General features: G+C 44.7%; 1 protein-coding gene across 1 annotated transcript in view; it reads left to right on the forward strand.

Moving 5' to 3' along the window:
- Positions 1 to 8,364, forward strand: part of LOC106806925 — a gene marked incomplete at its 3' end in the record, with an annotated part of 29,067 nt that overhangs the window by 1,383 nt on the left and 19,320 nt on the right. The gene's annotated exons all lie outside the window — the stretch shown is intronic.

Below are 8,364 nucleotides of genomic sequence, written 5' to 3' on the forward strand. Positions count from 1 at the left end.
CTCCCGTACCCGTAGCCTCGAGACATTAAGATACGGCTACCGTACCCGTAGCCACTGCCTTTATCGTATTGCATTGAGCTGAGTTCTTTGCTCTCTAAAACAAGACCAATCGCTTGTCAATACCGCGAGAAGGATAGTGAATATTGTGGATGCGAGGCGCCGTGAGGCCTGTAGGAGGGGATGTTTATGAGCCAATATCTCAGCCTAGGAGTACCGTATTGACAAGCGGAATTGGTCTTGTCTTAGAGAGCAAAGAATGTAGCTTAATGTAATATCATACAATTATTCTAGACTCGCAGGCAAAGTAGAATAATATTGCCGTGAAATAGCACTATTTTCCCGTTTTTCCGTTGTACACTCTAGGTATTAATTATTAGCTCTTGATTGTATCAGGAGTCTATCAATAGACTATATCTATTGATAGACTCCTGATTGTATCTATGCTGAGCAACAGCGTTATGCAGTATTACTATTAGGCCTACTGGTCTAGTACTATTAATATTAGTTAGGTACGGTGATAGGCGTTGACAGTCAGATATGCGGTAGCCGTTAACTTACTACAACTACGAGTTTCCTCTGACCAAAACCTAACTCTAGTACTATAGCCCTTCACTCCGCCGCAGTTATTACGTTATTGTTTTTAGGATTAGGATTGAATAAAAACAAACGAGATTGCACGGCTAAATTTGGAAATCCAACGTTTGCTAGCCCTAATCAACTTGTGACTTAGTTATTATGTTGAATTCAACAAACTAGAGCTCAGGATCTACCTCAAACATTCCCCTACCACCATACGTAATAAGTTTTACCATACACGTTCACAAGTTTATTTTAAACAAAAATACTGTTTGTACCTGCATCGCCGTCCATCGGTAACATAAAAAACTCTATGATAACTTATAATATATAACTCATAAATTCTAGGTAGATTAAGTTCAGTGAACGTTGGACAATTGGATTCCGATATTATAGCCGTGTACGCTCTAGGTTTTACTGACTCATGTGTAACTGGGTTATGTAAAACCCTGCCATATATGATATTACTGCTTAAGTAAGAGCTCGACTCTGAGAAACAGTAAGTCATTATTCATAGGATATAGACAATAAGCTAATCTTACATCTCAAAAAGTGGGCATGGAAAACTGCACAAACAACTACTAAGTAAACGTCAAATTTGACTATGTGGTCACAGTGCTTACTTAGCACTTGGTTGGGTGTCCTGGGTGAGCGTCTCCTGGCGTGGAGGGTGGGTTGAGTTCTAGCGAGTATATTCAATTTTGTACAAACTATTTTCACACCCGACAGTGCCAGATCTTGTATCCGCCTAGAATGTTTAAGTTATAAATAAAAGTCCATAGCATTTCCTGATGAGAAATTGATGTTATGTCAGTCTATATTTCTATTGATGTTACTAGTTAGAGTTAGTACACTATCCTACGGGCCATAGCCGCGAGTATATATTATCCTATGACGATACCGTGCGTATATTTTTGGTAATTAATTAAACTATTCGTTTTTCAATAAAATCAAAATTTACAGAGACCGTAGCTAAGAGATGTGTTTATAGGTAGCTAGAATTTTTGAAATGTAACTCAAATCCTTCGCGCGATATTAGAGTTAGTACACTATCCTGCGGGCCATAGCCGCGCATATATTAGCCTACGAGCGATATACCGTGCGTATATTTTTGGTAATTAATTAAACTATTCGTGATTTAATAAACTCAATAGCTCAATTCGTTCGCGAGATATGAGAGTTAATACACTTTCATGCCGCCTATAGCGCAATAGCGTATGCGCGCGGGAGGGGGGGGGTTAACAGCTGTATACAATACAGCTGTACAGGGGGGCGCGGTTTGAACATTTATTCATCTGTAATTCACTTCTAGGGAATATCTACATTGGGCACCCCCTCTAATATTTATAGTAATGCCATAGGCTACAACTGCGCCAGGTTTGATGCTTTTGTCAGCTCTGTAACGATCATGAAGCTGTGGGACCTGACTATAAAGTGTTTACAATCACAATTGCATTGAATAACAGAATAACCGAGTTGACGATCAGCGCCGAGCTGCGAATTAGTTTCGCCGGTATCCCATTCTAGAATTCTAGATACATATAGATTATAGACACACGTCTTAGCTATAATGATAATTTCTGTCAATATTGAGTTTATTGACGCGCGATTAGACTAGACTAATGCATACGACGCTATTTTTAAAGCTTTATGATAATTATTATTAAGTGATGGTAAAATAATGTATGATTCATCATTACTTTCTATTCTTTGAAGTATTTATTAATATACTATCACATAAGAAAAAAACCACAAGTAGCTAAGAGTAAGAGTAAGGCTGTTTATATACATTCCAACATCCCAAGGGCGCAGGACATATTGACATAGTTATCACTATTATAGTAACTTTTAATAACAGATACCATATATAATAACTGTTATTATATACAAATATATATATATTGGTTGGAACAAGCGAACTTTATAAATACATACTAACGCGCCAACATCAGTGACACATCCGGGATGGAGTTAGATGGGTACCTCATATCATCACTTGGGCAGTACTTTGTCGGTCGAACATGGTATTTTGCTGACTCAACAAGACAACGGGTCAATCTAGTAGCGGATCAACCTTGTGTACTGCTAGTAGAGTAGTTACTGCTAGTAGAGTAAACATATGGCAATTATACAACGACTTATACAATGTATGTTATGCGGGTATATGTTGTGGTATCTCATCACCGGTAAACTCTGAACACTGATTATGATTTGGTAGCCATATTTCAAGTCATTTATTTCTCATATCACTCCGCCGCCACAGCCTCATCACCTATCCATATAGTACTACCACATCTCCCTCACAACGGTAAGAAATTAGCAATATCATAAACATTACACAAACTACAAATATTACAAAAATTACAAGTAAGCATATGACATATATGCAATTAACCTACAAGCAATTACCAACACAAATCATATATCCGATACATTGTTCCTCTTCCTTCTTTTAACATAACTAAAGGTATATATGCATAGCCGCATGGGTGCTTGCCTTCGTGGGTAATAACCTATTTATATAACATCGATTACATGTATTCACACATATAATACGTAGGCCTACATGTAACAAGTATTCAACCTTAACTACACCAACGTCTATTTAAGTTTACGTCAACATATATTCTCAACGATAACGGGCTGGTTTTTGACTGACACGTCCAGAACGTGTTCGATATACCGTTTATTACCGCGTGCGTGATCTGCACCTTGTCTCCCCTTCAGTCGTATTCCTGTTATCTTGGTCGCCAGGAAAGGCATCTGCGGGATGTCCCTCAAATGACTCTACTCCTAAGCTGGTGCCAATTGGGTGTGAACAAACATACGACCGGCCTGGGGTTCTCACACACTATTATCTGTCTGGAATCCAGGGGGACTATCTAGAAACGAACGTTGTCCATGAGGAGGCGGAGGTCTTGCTCTGTTCCACCGCATCAATAACTCCTCCTCATTCTTCCCACCGTTGCTCCCAGAAGTTCCTGGCCGTTGACACACTGAGCTTGGTTGGAATCGGTTACGGCTGGGAGTCGCGTTCGAACTTGCCGACGCAAACAACATTTCGGCCGGGGAGGGATACGCGTCGACTGAGTGCTCTCAGATCAGTAGAGGCAGCTGCTAAAGCCTCCCCTGCTCCTGTCCTATATCTTACTGTTCGGACCAATTCTCCTCCACCAGACCATTCGACTGGGGTACTGTGAGAAGTAAGTGTGCCTATTCCCCATCTTTGCACATCGCTGAAACGACTGCACCAACAAAAACTTGGCCATGCCGACATCACCTCTGTGGGAGATCCCCAAAGCTGAATATCCAGTATGCATAGCCACACGCGGCCTGTCGTCGAAGCCAACGACTGACAACTGCCAAGTTGAATGAATCCACCATAAAAGGTATTGTACCTGTCCAACCCAAACAGAACCATACCAATTTAAATCAAGGCGTAATGGCAGATCCTATCGAGCCAGAATAGTTCCCTCTCTGTGAGGCAACGCCTGCACTGTTGCATTCCTGACAACTCATCAATGTTACGATGAGTTCCAGTAAACCGACGCGTGCCAGAAGCCCATCTTCTCGATGCTGGATCGCCGCTATGCAGTTCAATGCAAATTCCGTCCCTCATGATTGAGGCACAACACTTGTCTGCCCTTAAAGAAACCCATTTGACCATGCCTAAGTCATCACGAAAACGGCCATAAGGGCGTAAATAGTTGCAGCTCCGAATGTTGCGGGCCAACCAATGGAGTGAATTCTTTCACTTTGAGCACAGGCATCTGGGTGTCTCTTCTGTAAGCTTGCTGAGACCCAAAGATGGAGCAAATCAAGCCCAACGTTCCTCAACTCATCCAGTAAGACCCCTCAACATGGACATCAAGTGGACATCTTCTTGCGCAGGATTAGCAATCTGCTGAGCGATAGAAATATCACCTCTTGTACTTGGCGGTGTTCAATGTTGAATTTAACCCGTGGACTTTACGAAACCTATTGTATCGGGCGGGGCACTCGTGAGTGCTTGCGGCATATGTCACCAAATGGGGTTTGTCAGTCAGCACCTTGAAGTCTCGTTCAAAAAGTATAGTATGAATCATGTAAGCCCCCGAAGACGAGTCCCAGTACTCCACTCTCAATATTGAGTATGAGCTTGAGCAAAGGCGAGACTTTTGTGAGCAATGCCACAGCTTCCATTGCTGAAAATAGACATGCCCCAAACCCTTTTTAATGAGGCGTCTACCTAAGGGACAGGTTCTCAGGATCATAAGACTTCAGCGAGCTTCCTGCGAACGCTTTCCTAGTGGCATACCCTTCCTGGTGTCTCTGCCACAAAAGGGGGGGGGGGGGGGGGGGGGGGAACAACGCTTTTAATCGATCTCGCCAAAAGCGAACCTGATCTCATACTAGGGATGTAGGAGACAAGAATTCATCATGCCCAGAACCTCGGAGACCCCTGCCTGTGGTGTAGGCACCTTGCGTGATGCTTCGACTGCAGGATCATGGACTAATCCAACTTCATAGATCGTTCCGAAGAAAATTGATCAGATTTGCTTCATCACGCATTTGCTGCGTTGAACACAGTCCCTCCTTGCGCTGTCCTCAAACAGTTCCAAGTGCGGTCCAGCTCTCTCTGTACTACCCATCCGACGACAATCATCTGCGATCGCACACACAACCCGGGACTGCCCCTATTATATATCCATTCTTGTTGAAAGACAGCCTGAGCTGAAAGCCCAAGGTAGACGCAGAAACAGTATCTCCAAATGGAGAGCGAAACGTGTCAGTTCATATGCGATCCTCACTAAGATGCAGCGACCAATAGCGCTGACTGGCACCACTGGAAAAACTCCCGTATTACGAAACTCGGGTTAATTCTCCGAGTGTCTGGATCTTGTGGCATCGCTCGAGATTCATTCAAACGCTTTGTCAGCAATACTCCCGAATGGAAATCCATCTTTCTTGATCGCTGTTTGAGGAAGCACCAGTCAGGGAGTGACCTACTGACACTCCTTGTCCTCCCATCTATCGAGCTCTGCCTTGAAGCTTGTAATAATTGCGCACTCGGGACACGATGGCGCGGGCATCACTTCTCAAACAGAAGATGGCCGGTCCTTGAAAAATCACACTATCCTATCGAACGTTGGCGCCACCGTGCCACGAGATTTAACGCTGAAACGCTTGGACCTGGTCAGATGATTCGAGGCGGCTTTCATCCTCGTCACTGATTAGTGACCGACACTGAAGAGCCGTGCTGCCTGTAGGCCATCAACGCAGGTCCACTACCTCAAGCCACAAAGAAACCCTTCGGCCAGTGAGTCTTGTATAGGCACATGAGATCAATGGAAACCGGTGAGGTGATTGCCAAAGGATGATTGGATCCATTTACCAGTAACTGCCACTGTCGTGGTCCACACTAAGCGCCATTGTCCCTTGGGGTACAATCCAGTATGAACGGCAGGGGAATGTGTGCCACCATGCCTCAGTACTACTACTTGGCAAAGGCGATTTTTCCACACCTGGAGACAGCAAGCCAGAACGGAAGCTTCCGAAATTCTCCTGCCGTGGTGTCCTGCCGAAATCAAATAATGGATCATGAACACTTTGGAGAAGCCCATCCTCTGCCGTGGTCCGCAAGAACTGCCCTCTTCACAGGCATGGCATCCACTCTCTCTGTCTCGATCTACGCCTCCAGGAGGGACAGGAACATCCGACTTGATCTGCAGCACGGCCCAATGCCCCTGTCTTCCACAGTGCGCAGTATCACGATATGCAGGGCACGTCTCGGAGACGTGACAGTCCACAGAAACGCATTCTTGCCAATCATCTTGTCCCGTCGCCCTCCCTTTTGGCCCCGCGGGTTCCTGCGCATTGCGTCGACATTCGACCTGGTGCGAGTCTGACAAACACTGTTTCCCAATCACAATAGCTTCAATGCCTGCCTAGCTAACCACATCGTAAGGCAAGCCCCGCCGTTCTGCAACAAACTCGCGCGGGCATCCATCATAATGGTGTGCGATGCAACTCACAGTTTTACTATGCGTCAATGAGCCCACTTTAAAATATCACACTGCGGCTTGCCTGCAAACGCGCTTACAAATCAGCGATGTCCTTTCAGGGTGGGCCTGACTCATAACTAAGGCGAGCGTTCGAAATTGATGGAACTCTCACTGCTTGTCAAAGTAGTCAAATCAATTTCCGATAAGTCCCTTGGCGTGCACTCGAACCGATGCTTGAGGCTCGCAAACCCCTCGGCCCTAGACAATCGTGAATCTCTGCTTTTTACGCCATTCGTAATGCTAGTCCTTTAGACACAGCCCATACGCTGTCTAAAAGAGAGAACCTGCTTGCCAGTCGGCAATCTAACCAACTCATTCCGGTTGCCGCCCTGTTAAACGACATCACCGATATCTCAACTCAAGTCAAACAAATGCCTTTCTAAGACTGAAAAATATCCAAACGACAAACACAAAACCAAAGCATCGTCCAGTAGTGTTACCGCGCCGCACCTACTCAAGAATACCGATTGCCATAATGCCTGTGAGATACCAACACAGTACGCTGCAAGCTATCACCATGCAGGTACATTACAATTCCATTCAAGAATCGCGAACACCATTAAAATCATCCATCTATACCGTGTGCATAAACACTCATGGACCGACAGCATATTATCAAAACAACAACACTTCGCTTGATTCGCTCTATATCCCGTGGAGTCGATTTATAGACCCTGCCATTCGCAGGATTGATACAATCTTCAGCGTGCTGCTTGCATATTAACAACGCTAACACACATACTAAGCCGGACCGCTCGTACTGCTATGGATTCGAGCACAAGTACAGGCATACGTATTAACAATACCGTCTTCTTTAAACTTCTTATGTACTATATCGTTGGCTGCGCTAGAACTCGTTTTCTCCCCCCCTCACATCCTGAATATGATGACACTGCATTTACAGATACCGCTAAGAGCGTCGCGTTTGTCCTAGCAAGCGGGGCGAATGACGCACGGCCTTTTCTTCATCACTCTGGCAGCTTAAACTCGCAGCCGTGTGCGCGTCGGCTAAGCCATGAAGCACCGCACTGCAGTGTCTTAACAATCACAGCCGTGGTCTCTTCACCAACATGCAATTGGATGTTTCGCCCCTGTCCTCCTTAGCGGCACAGCGCGCGTTTCCGCGCCTTTATTGACCTTAACGATCCGTGGAAGTAGCGTAGCAGGCTTAACACTGTATCTGATGACTGTAACTCGTCTACGTCTTATTTATGTCTCTCGAGCCTGCACACACCTGATATTACATCCGTCCATTCCATCACGGACCGCAAAATCCCCACGACCAAATAAATGATGAACTTGACTGTACAGTGACGCTATACCAAACCGCTGCCACCATTCATGGGAAGCAGGGGGGGTCGTGAAAGGGTCGTAAGCGACCCCCCAAAATGTTAAAAGTCGACATTTCCAAAGACATTTGTTCGAGGGCTTTTTACAATGACATAAATGATAAGACAGTACCAGCAATGAGTCCAAAGACATTGCCAAATTGCGACGTAAATCATCCAAATCCAGCAATTCTGAAAAACGAGCTTTTAAGACAAAATTTTGTTTCATAAAAAGAGAGACAAGACTGACAAAGACAAAGACAAGACAAGAACAAGAAAAAAGTCCAAAACTCTGTCCAAACTGAAAATCAGAAAACGTTTTTAAACACGATATTTTTTAAACACAATTGGTTTAATTAAATTGTCCAGGCGGTACAGGGGGGGCAGGTCCAGGGGTCCGGACCCCCCTCCCGCAG

This window comes from Priapulus caudatus, unplaced genomic scaffold, assembly GCF_000485595.1.
Source record: "Priapulus caudatus unplaced genomic scaffold, Priapulus_caudatus-5.0.1 Scaffold186, whole genome shotgun sequence".
Lineage (NCBI taxonomy): Eukaryota > Metazoa > Priapulida > Priapulimorpha > Priapulimorphida > Priapulidae > Priapulus > Priapulus caudatus.